This window comes from Accipiter gentilis, chromosome Z (assembly GCF_929443795.1).
Source record: "Accipiter gentilis chromosome Z, bAccGen1.1, whole genome shotgun sequence".
Lineage (NCBI taxonomy): Eukaryota > Metazoa > Chordata > Aves > Accipitriformes > Accipitridae > Astur > Astur gentilis.
In genome coordinates this window covers 85,808,255-85,820,668 of record NC_064919.1, presented here as the reverse complement: position 1 = coordinate 85,820,668, position 12,414 = coordinate 85,808,255, and the positions used below count along the sequence as shown (strand labels likewise).

Below are 12,414 nucleotides of genomic sequence, written 5' to 3'. Positions count from 1 at the left end.
TTGTTTCGTTGTAAGGCTGTGAAGAACCAGTCTCCTCCAGGCACCCCAGCAGATGGGAACTGGGGGGGAAGCAGAGGCATTGGTCTTAGGGACTCACCTTGAGCAGTGGTCTGTACATGTAGAACATCATGGGAGATAATATTACTGGCTGAGGGTAAAAGAGGCAGGTTCATAAAGGGGGCGAGAGAGGGAGGAGGATGTAACTGTTTAAACAACATGATATATTAAGTGCAATTTTCAATTCCAAGTATTGAAAGAGGGTAGAACTACTAAATCCAGATATCTGGTAGAGCACAAAGACCTCACTGAGGTGGCTGGTTTGACTGCTCTTCCAGGGCACACTTGAGGCAGGTGGTGCTGCTCCAGGACCAGGCTCTTGCATCCCCACGTTCCTCTTGATATGTAAAACGAGAGCATGCGTCTCTATTATTATTTGCATCCCAGTGTCACCTACAGGTCTTCAAGCAGGATCCCCGCTTTGCTACAGGGTTGCACAAAGCCTCAACAGAGCCAAAGCTTGCCGTAAAGAGATGGCCGTCAGACAAGGGGCAGCAGGCAGATGTAACTAGCTGGAGGAGAATGAAAAAATAATGATCCTGAATTGGCCACAGGAGATGCAGAGGTCCCACTACACACAAAGTAGCTTATAGTATATGGAAATGTTGCATATACGTCTATATGGTTGCAAAAGATGCACGTTGTTCAGTTGTGTTATTGAGAAATAGTATACGATCATTAGGAGTAAGCTAGAATGGGAACACCTTGGAGGGGCAGAGTTAAGGGTGATTATGCAGCCCAGCCCTGGCATTTCTTCACTTTGGAGAGCTACATGGCATAATTTCATCATAGATTTATATACAGCTGATCGGCACGTAGTTTGATATGCAAATAAACCCATCGTAAATATCAGAGAAAGCTTTAAAGCTGTGTTTTCCACTGTCATGCTACAATCTTTGCTTTTCTGGTCAGTCTAATCTACTCGATTACTCCTTTCATCATCTTTTGAAGATGTGATATCTCTTTCAAAGAGCATCTGTCAGATATATATTACTTAGTTATTTTTTCTGCATGGAATGAAAAAACAAGGGTGGGGAACCCAGAGCCCTGAGGATCAGATGCGATGTGTGGCCAAGAAATTATTTTGGGGTAACGGGGAGATGTGTCATGTGTGGCCTGCACTTGGTCTATAAAGGCCTCTGTGGCTCTTGGCAAGAAACAGGTTTCCTACCAGAGATATTCAGTTTATGCTAAAGATTGAAGTGAAATTTTCTTTATCTGGGTAATAGAGCATCTGTAGTAGACACCATTGAGATGTCACTTCCAGACTGAGCTTTCTACAGGCAATGGAGCTGAAGGATGTTTTTAATTCAGAAGATTAAGCTTAAGTAGTTTAAGAATGGGAGAAAGTGTGGATAGAGTCAATATTTTTATGTTCAAGGACAAATTGAAAGTATAGACTTGTTTGCTGGTAACATCAAAGGTCACGGCTAGCTTGGGATGCCTGGATGCTTCTCATCTGATTTACCCTGAGAACCAAACTTAGTGGGATTTTTGTGTTGTGATCTTGGGTGAATGTCTTTTACTATCACTGTGATTTTTGAATCAGATACATTTCATGCATAAAACATATTTCTTGGTATTGTGAGGAGACTACGACCGGGTGTGTCATCAATACACACAACAATTTTCTTCCAGTTCAGCTGGAGGAGAGCTTGGTGAGCAGTTTTGGGGCCAAATCCAGGCCTGGCAGCAGTGCAGTGCAGAGGACTGACTTGAAGCAGTAGATGCAGGGCAGGAATTCCCAAAGGGTGTCAGTAGTGGTGGAGCATGTCTCTCTGACAGAGACCTTTGGAAATCTTGCTAAGGCAGGGTCCTCGCTGTCAAATCCTTGCTTGACACCTCCGGTTCCCCGGGCATGAGGTGTCCCCAGGCTCACTGGGCAGTCACCAGCCTGGGTGCCCCATTTCTGACCCCATGTGGGGGAGCTGCCCCTCAACACTGGACAACAAGGGTCTTCCTTTTGGCAATCAATACACGGCAAGGTGCCTTCAGGGGGATGACTTTTGGATTTCTTCAGGTTGCGCCAAAGCTGTGTTTGACTTCTACCATCTGTCTTTACCATCTCTGCCTTTTTTCATGGTTTTTTATTTTTATTTGCTTACAGGCTTCCAGTCCTCCATGTGTTGGGTGTGGGCTACTAACCTATCCCTACAGGAGCAAGCCTACTTCTGTTTTCCTTTCGGAATAAAGATAAGAGAACATCCCTTATCCCTTCTTTTCCCCTTTTTGGTTTCTTCTCTTTTCCATCCTTCTCCTTGGCACCTTTTTTGCCCATGCATTCTCTTGCAGAGCTGAACCCCACTGAAGCACAAGCTCTTCCAGAGGCAGAGGAGCCTGAAGGCTGTAAACCAGTCTCTGAGCGCCGTGTCTTTTCCCAGAGAGGTCCCTGGGGATGGGAGCAGGCCAGGAGGTTGATAGCTGATGTGAACCCTCAAAAGAAATACCTTTTTGTTGTTGTTTTGGATGCTTCTTGTACTGCAACCAGCTCTGGAGTCCCCAGGATGAGAAGGACATGGACCTGTTGGAGCAAGTCCAGAGGAGGGCCGTGAAGATGATCGGAGGGCTGGAGCACCTCTCCTGTGAGGACAGGCTGAGAGAGTTGGGGTTGTTCAGCCTGGAGAAGAGAAGGCTCCAGGGAGACCTTATTGTGGCCTTTCAATGCTTAAAGGGGGCTTAGAAGAAAGATGGGGACAGAGTTTTTAGTAGGGCCTGTAGCAATAGGACAAGGGTAATGGCTGAAAACTAAAAGAGGGGCGATTCAGACCAGACAGAAGGAAGAAATGTTTTATGATGAGGGTGGTGAGGCACTGGGAGAGGTTGCCCAGAGAGGTGGTGGATGCCCCGTCCCTGGGAACGTTCCAGGTCAGGTTGGACGGGGCTCTGAGCAACCTGATCTAGTGGAAGATGTCCCTGCTCATGGCAGGAGGTTGGACTGGGTGACCTTCAAAGGTCCCTTCTAACCCAGACTATTCTGCAATTCATGTAATTAGGCAGTGGACTGCTGGTGGGTACTAAAGATTTCAAAAAATGCATCATTTTCCCCCACCTGCCCAGCCAAATAATCACCAAAGTGTCTCGAGGAGAAAGGGAAAGGATCCTCATCATCAGCTGGCTATCTGGTAAAACACTGTATATCACAAGTTTCACAGTAAAGTCACGACACTGGTAACGCTAGGCTAAGGATTTTTGTTGGGGCTCATGGTTTCTTTGCCTTGCTCGATAAAATAAAACCTGCCAAAGCGCTGATGGTGAGCTCCCATCTCTCTGTCCTCATGCTTCCAGCCACTTCTGCTTGAATTATTCATGTTTGGTAAGTGATCTGCAAACAGCTCCTGTGATCTCCCTGTGATCTGTGTGTATGTGAGACTCACCCCTGCTTAGGTCAGGGCATTTTCTTGTTTCCTTCCTCATGGCAGGGAGTCTGTGGGAATCTCCGGATTGCTCACCGCCTCCTTCTGATGAACCGAGCCATATATTTATTATTTACGCAGTATGATTTGTTCGGCTGTCGCAGGCACGCGGTATTATCACTGGATAAGCGAGAAGACTCCGTGCAAACATCTGCAGCTATTGCTTGACAAATCCTATTGTAGAAATAATATCAAGGAGCTGCAGAGGCACTTGCAGGGCAAATGCCCTTACAAGTGAAGGCAGCTCTGCCAGCTTCTCACCCAGCGTAGGATGCATTTCACCTGAATGTGTGTCTCAATAAAGCTTTACTGGGCTATTATTTTTATATATATATATATATATATGTGTGTGTGTGTGTGTGTGTTTTATGTGTTTGCTTGTTTTCCACAAGCTCTGCTCTGTGTTTATTTTAATTTTTTATAATGTATTCTGATTTGGTCATGGAAAGAGGTTTGTAAAACTAGTGAGAAGGGCAGTTTGTGGTCGGGCAATCGGCAGGTGTCCTGTTTACTCTGCAATCCGTATCATTAGTGAAACAGGCTGTACGCCCACCTCTTCCAGCACACCCACCTCAGGGAGATCTCGGATCTGCCCTTCCAGTGTCATCTACTTCATTCCAGTATACTGCGATAAACCAGTCCGCATTTTGGGATGAGGACTGGAATGCTTCAGGAACGCATTGCCAAGCAGAGCTGGAGCTGATGCTCTAGGCAAGGCAAGGCTCAGCGGAGAGACAGGGGACCCCCAGGTCCCCTTCCCCAGCTGAGGGGGTAGCTTTGGGTGAAAAAAGCTCCATTTAGGGTAAGTGCTTTTATACAGAACCCCTGAGGAGGACCTGTACCTTGCCTAGGATATGCCTCACCTACGACATACCTGGAATACAGTAGCGAGTTTGTTAAAATGTCCTGCCTCTCTGCAATCTGGAAAGAAGATTTTCTGTTAAACCTTAGGGAAATTACTGGCCTTGTTAACTAGCATAGAAGTAATGAACCACAGCAGGGTTACTCGAGAGATTTGGGCCCTGGCTTTGTAAGACTGCATTGTTTCTTTAAATGAGAGAAATAATTTAAGCAAACAAACGAACAAAGAATTTCTGGAAATTAAAGTACGGTATGAATGGGATGATTTGCTCATCTTCTGTTTAATAGGAGCAGTGCAGTGAACAATTGCGTGGTCGACCTCAGAAATCTATCCATGGTAACTAGTCACAGGAGAGAAAAATAGACAGCCTGCCACCAACTTGGTATTAAAGTTATATTTTCCATTTTTTCCACGGTCTTGGGCCAGTCGGGGACTTTCCGTGAGCAATCAGCATGGCAGAAATCCCCTTCTGCTTTGTAGCAACCACCGCCGCTGAGCAATGAAAGGTCTGATGCTGGTTTTGCACTGGTTTTGGCTTTAGTGGGTTTCAGTCCCACTTTCCAGTGGTATCGGCCTGGAGCAGACCGTCCTGCTGAATACATCCGGTTGGACCAGGGCTATGGGTGGGTGATTCCCCCTTGTCCCTTCCACGCCAGGGCCGAGGCTTGCTTGTGATGGGGTCTGGTGGAGGAACCTCACCTTTGGTTTCATCACCTCTACGACGTGCTGGACGTTAAATCCCCGAGTGGATTTGGGGTCTGTGCAAGCCCTGCATGATCCATGCACCTCTGGGCGAGTCCTGCAAGAGCCTGGAGGAAGGACAGAAAGACGCTGCCAGGCTGGAGTTCATCCAAAAATAAAATATAAAAAACCCCAGGGATACTGGGCCTTCGGGCTCAATCGTCTGTTCCTCAAAAGACATTTTTGGAAGGGATCACTGTGCTTTTGTTCTTCCATTAGGCAACTGAGGAGTGAGCATTGTTTTCCTCCCCTCATCCGTTCCCCTTATAGGGGAAGAAGAAGGAGGATTTGGCCACCCTGAGACGAGCATCTCGGGGGACCTCCCAAAACAAAGGGCCGTATGGAGAAAAGTGCCGTCATCCCGTCCCCGTCATCCTCTTCCCTCCCTTCACCCTGTGGTTGGCACGGCCGTGCCTGCTTGGGGCTGGTGTGCCGCACGTCAGTGCCAACCGGCAGGGAGCACGGAGCTGTGATCCTAGGCTTCCTCCCTGGAAACCCGGCAAACTACTTCTTATCTCCAGGTTTATCACTTCCCGTAGACTTGGCAAGGGAACCCTGGAGTTTGTCATCTGCCAGGAAGGTGTGTTAGCTCTGCCACGGTGTTGACAGTGTATGTGTCCACGTCTGATGGTTTGGATAAAGCAGTACTCCTGGGGAACATCATTTTGATGTTCCTAGATGCGGACCGAAGCTCTATGGACACATCCATCCCAGTGTAGTTTCTCTCCCGTGTGCTGCAGGGATCCATCCCTGATCTGCAGAGAATGCCAGTGGCTTGGAGAGCATCTCCCTAGCCACGCTCTGCGTGACCCTTGCATTAGCTCCCCATACAGGAATACGGGGCTGGCGTGGGGAGCTGGGATGGGGTTTTATTAATTATAGGTTGTATAGGGTTTTTTTACAAAAGATTGGACTAAGACCAACCTATCTTGTTTTGCCCAGGCTCCAAGGCTGACCCTGCTGAGAGCCCCTGAGATACTGAACTCTATGGGAGTGGAGACCACTTGACTGCACTCAGCACCTTTCAGGATCAGGCCCTAGGTAATTATTCTAATTCTCTGCCTGGATGATGGGTGAAATTTGATGTTTTTGCTATGCAGACATGCATAGTTGCCCGTCCCATGAATCCGTGGAGGTTTCCCCTGAAGGTTGTCGCTCTCTAGATCAGTGGCTTGACACTACAATAATAACCACTGTTCTCTCAAAAATAAAACAATGTATTTCCTTTGTTTCCAGAGGGGGAATCATAGAATGGTTTGGGTGGGAAGGGACCTTTGAAGGTCATCTCGTCCAACCTCCCTGCCATGAGCAGGGACATCTTCCACTAGATCAGGTTGCTCAGAGCCCCGTCCAACCTGACCTGGAATGTTCCCAGGGATGGGGCATCTCCCACCTCTCTGGGCAATCTGAATTGCTGCATCACTGTTCTGGCAATGGTCACCAGCTCTTCTGCTTGTAAAGTTCTCCTGAAGTTAACTTGCAGAAAGCTGTAAAAACAAACAAACGAACAAAAAATGTTTTTCACTCCCATCAGAAGCAATCAAAGGCTTAAAATTTCAATATTTGTTGGCAAGGATGCTTGTTCAGGTTAGAGTTTTAAGAAGGGCTCAAAACCTACAGCTACAGGAGCCTGCTTTTTAAAATAAATCTAGCAACTAATTTCTGCAGACAGATGAATTGTGAAAATCTTGCTTACCTGGGTTCACAGCAGCTGCATTCTCTCCTCCAAACCTGGCATCCTTGTTGTGCCTTTCAGAAACTTTAAATCTTTACCCCAGGGCCGATAGATGGAAGTCAAAGAGCCTAGGGCCAAGCAGTGCCTTGCTCTGCACCCTTGTGGAGATGCGGTGTCAGCCCAGTGCCTTGCTTGGGAGGGGGGCATAGGCAGGATTTGACCCCAGATTTGTTCTTCCAGCCCAGCAAAGCCAGCTCAAACTCAGAGCGTGAGCTTGAGAAGCGAGGATCTTAGGGGTGAGTTTTAAGAGGAGTAAGAAGGAAGCCAGCAGGATGCTGTGGACGTTACTGTGAAACACTAAGGATGAAGGATTTCCTGTAGGGTTGGCTTCCTGAGCAAGATGATATTCCTTACAGAATTCTCTATGCCGATAAAACCATCGGTCAACAGAGGGTTATAATTTTTTAACCCATCTGTTGGATCTTTTTCCCCCAATAAGTTGGTTAATAAAAACCAGCTTCCCACTGATTTCGGCAGAGGTTAAAGCCCAGCTCTCAAGATGAGGGTGGTGTGAGGGCAGATTGTGTGTGGCTGGCTGCTCTCCCAGAGCATCCTCTCTCCGTGCGGGAACAGAGGGCTATTCTCCATCCCTTGCAGCTCTGTACAGTGACATTTTCAGGACCCAGGCCTGAGGACTTTGACTGGGTTGTTTCCTGTTTTGACAATCTCCATTTCAAATACTCTATACACAGCATTGTGCAGGGAATGAAAAAAAAAACCAACCCGTATCTTTCTCTCTTGAATATTGCGGTGGGTGGTGGGGAGCTAAGCTCACGTTTCCAATGGAGAAGCAGAAGATGTGGCTGGTGTAACAGGCTCAGAAAGTGAAAGAGAGGAAAATGAAGAATGAGAAAGAAGAAATATGTTCACCGTCAGGGCTGTGGTGTGATATTTTTCCCCATCCAGTCTGAATTTGTGGGGATGGGGTGTTTTCTCGGTGCCAAAGCTCGTACACTCTGTGTTTAAACTGCTGCTGTCAAAGCTTGGAGACTAACTAAAACAAAAATGTCACAGGTCAAATGGCTATTTTCCAATTGACCGGAGTGCAACATAAATTCTGGGGAGAGAAATAACCCACCAAACATCTACCAGCCCTGTGTCTGCATCCCCCACCCCTGTGCCGGCTGCTGGTGGCAGGTCCCACCAGAACCTGCAACCCGGTGGCAGAGCCAGGTAGGCAGGCAGCTGCCTGCCTCAGCATCTGGAAACTTTCTGCAAGCAGCATCCTCTCCCCACCAAAATTGTTTTGTGCACATTTAACAGCATCAGATCCAGATTTGATCTAGGTCAGCGATTAGGAGGATCAAGAGGTTGCTTCAGGTGAGCATGGTAGAAGAGAAAACATCTGCCTGTGGAGGAGCCTGGGCTGGAGGCTCATCCTAAGCCCCCTCAACACATCTTCAGCCGAGGGCTGATCTTTGCTGTTCTAAATTCAGAGGATTTGGACAGGCAACGCTCCCAGGGAGCGTCAAGGCAAGCGCCTCTTCTCTGCCGCTTTGTGCCGTCCCTCGCAAAGTTCCCCCTGAGGTTTTGGCGTGGCCGATTGCTCTTCGATGTGTTGTAACCTGAAAATAAGGATAGATAAAGGCAAAGTGTTCTGGGAGCAATGCCAAGTCAAAGGCACTGAATTATTAAGAGATCCGTATCTGGATAACGGATTTATGCTCTTTAACAACTTTTAAGAGAAAAAACAGTGTTTGCAGAATCAGATTGGGATCGTCCTAAGAAATAGTGCTCTCCTTTTTAAATTGTATTGCTTTTATTATTATTATTTTAATAATAATAATATTTCCCTAGTGACGCTGTATATGAGAATATTATTTGTGTAGGAACTGGAAATGAACCTGAAATGATAGGCGTATTTTTTAAAGGCACTTTACAAGTCACTCGGCATTGGAAAAGGTACAACTATCCGTCAAAGCAAGGCTTGGGGATAAAATAATTAGAAATCACACAACCATAGCAAAGGAAGATTAGTGCTAAAATTAGAAGCCATAAAGTTGTTTTTAGATTAGGCTGGAATCCGGGCAGGCTGTTTTATTTTACCATGTTACTTTAAAAAAATGCAAGGTGAGAGGTGTGAATTGCCTGCATTTGGTTGTGTTGCAATGGAAATGCTAATGCTAGGTGGGATGATCTATGAGACGATTTTCAGGGAAATCCGTAGGGAATGGAAGTACAATCCACCGTGAAAGATGACATGCTGCTAAAGGAGCTGGATTCGGTGCTGGGCTACTTCTTCCCACTCCCACGGACGTCCTGTAAGGTTGGTTTGCTCCTAGTTTTGTTTCAGGGTTGTGGCCAAACGCCCACATTGCATCCAGAAACAGTGGTGGGATGGCCGGGTGCGGAAGGGTCTGCACCCACAAGAGGCGCGGGTGCAAGTTGGAGCTGCCGTGGTCCTGGGACCTGAGCTGGCTCTTTGGGGCCAGATAGCAAGGTTAGATGGGGCGTAGCCGATGCAACTTCATCATTTCATCTATCTGCTGGACTTCCTTGTGCGTGAACAGGAATGAATCCTTTAACAGAGGAAGGCCACAAAAATGATCAGAGGACAGGCTGAGAGAGCTGGGGTTGTTCAGCTTGGAGAAGAGAAGGCTCCGGGGAGACCTTATTGTGGCCTTTCAGCACTTAAAGGGGGCTTAGAAGAAAGATGGAGACAGAGTTTTTAGTAGGGCCTGTAGCAATAGGACAAGGGGTAACAGTTTTAAACTAAAAGAGGGGAGGTTCAGACTAGATAGAAGGAAGAAATGTTTTACAATGAGGGTGGTGAGGCACTGGGAGAGGTTGCCCAGAGAGGTGGTGGATGCCCCATCCCTGGGAACATTCCAGGTCAGGTTGGACGGGGCTCCGAGCAACCTGATCTAGTGGAAGATGTCCCTGCTCATGGCAGGATTAGGTGACTTTAAAGGTTCCTGCCAACCCAAACCATTCGATGATTCCGTGATCTGTCATGGAGGCTGTATTATACCTGAAAAGTGTGTAACGTAGTGGGACCCACCTTTACTCTTAGCTGGCATTGGCTTATGGAGGAGGTACATGTCTCCCTAGTGCTGGTCTTCAGCCCCATTACACCATTAGTTTCCAAGGGACCTCCTTTGATTAACACCTGTGCCAATTAAGCCTATTGCAGGTTGTGTTGTGTTTTGGGGACGGAGACATACCCGTTGTGCCTTGGTTCTTGTGCTGGGGACAGGGCATGGCTGGGGATTTGCTTCTCCCTGCGTGGAGGTGCTGGGAGGAACTCCTCCTCACTGTCGTGGGTTGGGATGCAAGCATCTGCCACCATGCTGGGCAGTGGATGGTTTTTGGGGAAAGAAGGAGCCCAAAGTGTGTCCTGTTTGGCGCGCGAGGACTCATGGTGTGACAGGAGTAGGACACAGAGGGGGACAAGGAGGAATGAGATGGGACAGCTTCCCTGTGAAAAGTGGCTGAACAGACTAAGCCCTTCAGTCTGGAGAAGGAGCTGAGGAGGTATCTAAGGGGGGTATATAAGCCCTATGTGGTGTGGAGGTGGATAGGGAAGAGTTATTTGTTGTGTCTCACAGCTGGAGAAAAACAGTGAAACGATTGGGCAGAGGCCTTAAACAGGAGGACGTGCTTTTTTATAAAACATGTAATTAAACTGTGGATCTCCTTGCCACAGGATGTTGCGGATGCCAAAAGTATAAATGGCTTCGAAAACCGATTAGAGAAATTTGTGGATGAAGGGTCGATCAAGGGCTGTTAGCGCAGTGCTGCAGGTACAGCCACCGGATTGGGAAGCATCTTGGCTGCTTGCTAGCCATCAGGAGCATATACCCGGAGAAGTAGTCCATGTCTAGACCCCTTGGTCACCCTCTAGAGCTGGGATCTTGGGCTGCAGGACCTTGGGTACCTGCCCTGGTGTTGAATCTGTTTCACACCGGTGGAGGACAAGGATAGCTGTGGCTGCTGTCCCCCTCATCCTTCCCATGGCAAACGCATACCCATACCTGAAGATCAGACATCGCCAAAGCAGGCCAGCTGGTTATCGTGGGGTGTGATATTCCTGGATATATTGGCAATCCTTCCCCTGCAAGTTGGCTTGCTCCAGCATGCCCAGCCAAGGCAGGAGCACATGTCCAGATGGGTTAAGATCCTCCAGTGAAAATGCCCTACGACCAAATTCCTCCTAAGTCCACGTGAACATCCCAAGAGGGTATGGGGTAGGGAGGAACCAGCATGCCCCATGTATAAATGCCTTCAGGAAAAAATGTCTCGATACTAAGAGGCTTTCTGATACAGTTGGAGAGGTGTAACATGAGCAAGAAGTTGGAGGACAAGGTCGGGAACATCCAGGTGTTCTCATCATGGAAGTGGCCAACTAAAGGTCTCTGTGACCCAGAGAAAGGTGACTTCTTCAGTTCTGGTGCCTTGAAATGGGGACTGGGGGATTTCTGGGAAGGAAACCTGAACTTTGTGGGATGTGCTGCCTAAATATGGATGTGATTGGGCGAAGCCCATCTCCTGGTCCCACCAGAGGTACCAAATGAAAGGGTCTATAGGTTCCCTCCGGGCCGGGAAGCACCAGTCCCCTGTGACCACCCGCAGCATCTTGTCGGCACGTGCGTTTCGCGGTGCCTGCAACGGGAGAGTGGAGTTGAGCAGACTGCCTGCTCCCTCCGAAACGCTCCCTGCCGCGCCTCCAGCTCGGTGAAAGCAGGACAACTTCTCATCCACTCTTTGTAGCCTGAGAACAGAGCCTTGGAAAAGTCCGGCTGCAGGAACTTTACTAATTCCAACTAATGACTCCGAAATACTGACTGAGGGGAACAATTGGGCATCATCAAAAGGCACAGACAAAAGAAATGCACTGTATTGTAATAGCAAACGGAGCTGAATTTGGTCTGATGGAGCACCTTTCATATTCAGAGCATTTCAAAGTGCTTTGCAGAGTAATGAGCTGCATGCTGACGGTGGGGCTGGGGGAGCGGTCTTTATGTGCCCAACAATAGCTGGCACAGCTGGTGGAGGAGGACCTGCTCGTGGTGGGAGAGGGGATGATGGCTGGGATGCTGGGGTTATCCTGCACTTCCCTCTTTTTTCAGTGCTGTTAGATCTCTTAACTAGCATTTGGATGGGCACTGGAGGTGATCAGGCAAGACCTGTTGGCCTTTCAGTACTTAAAGGGGGCTTAGAAGAAAGATGGGGACAGAGTTTTTAGTAGGGTCTGTAGCAATAGGACAAGGGGTAACGGTTTTAAACTAAAAGAGGGGAGGTTCAGACTAGATAGAAGGAAGAAATGTTTTACGATGAGGGTGGTGAGGCACTGGAAGAGGTTGCCCAGAGAGGTGGTGGATGCCCCATCCCTGGGAACATTCCAGGTCAGGTTGGACGGGGCTCTGAGCAACCTGATCTAGTGGAAGATGTCCCTGCTCATGGCAGAGGGGTTGGACTACGTGACCTTCAAAGGTCCCTTCTAACCCAAACCATTCAACGATTCCATGAAGACCTGGCCGTGATTCCTCTGTTGTCCTGATGCTTCTGTGTCTGTAGCTGAGATGGGGCCACTGTGTCTGTCTAGCAGCAGTCCATCAGCACTCTGGGCTGGACATGCTGGGGAAATGTGGGGTAAGTGGGAGTTG

At 48.1% G+C, this 12,414-nt stretch overlaps 1 protein-coding gene across 1 annotated transcript in view; it reads left to right on the top strand.

The window, feature by feature from the left end:
• Positions 1–12,414, top strand: part of ZBTB7C (zinc finger and BTB domain containing 7C) — a 155,634-nt gene that overhangs the window by 62,492 nt on the left and 80,728 nt on the right. Inside the window, exon 3 of the mRNA XM_049794684.1 lies at positions 6,016–6,114. The gene's annotated coding sequence lies outside the window, so the exon portion shown is untranslated. The remainder of the gene's footprint in view (positions 1–6,015; positions 6,115–12,414) is intronic.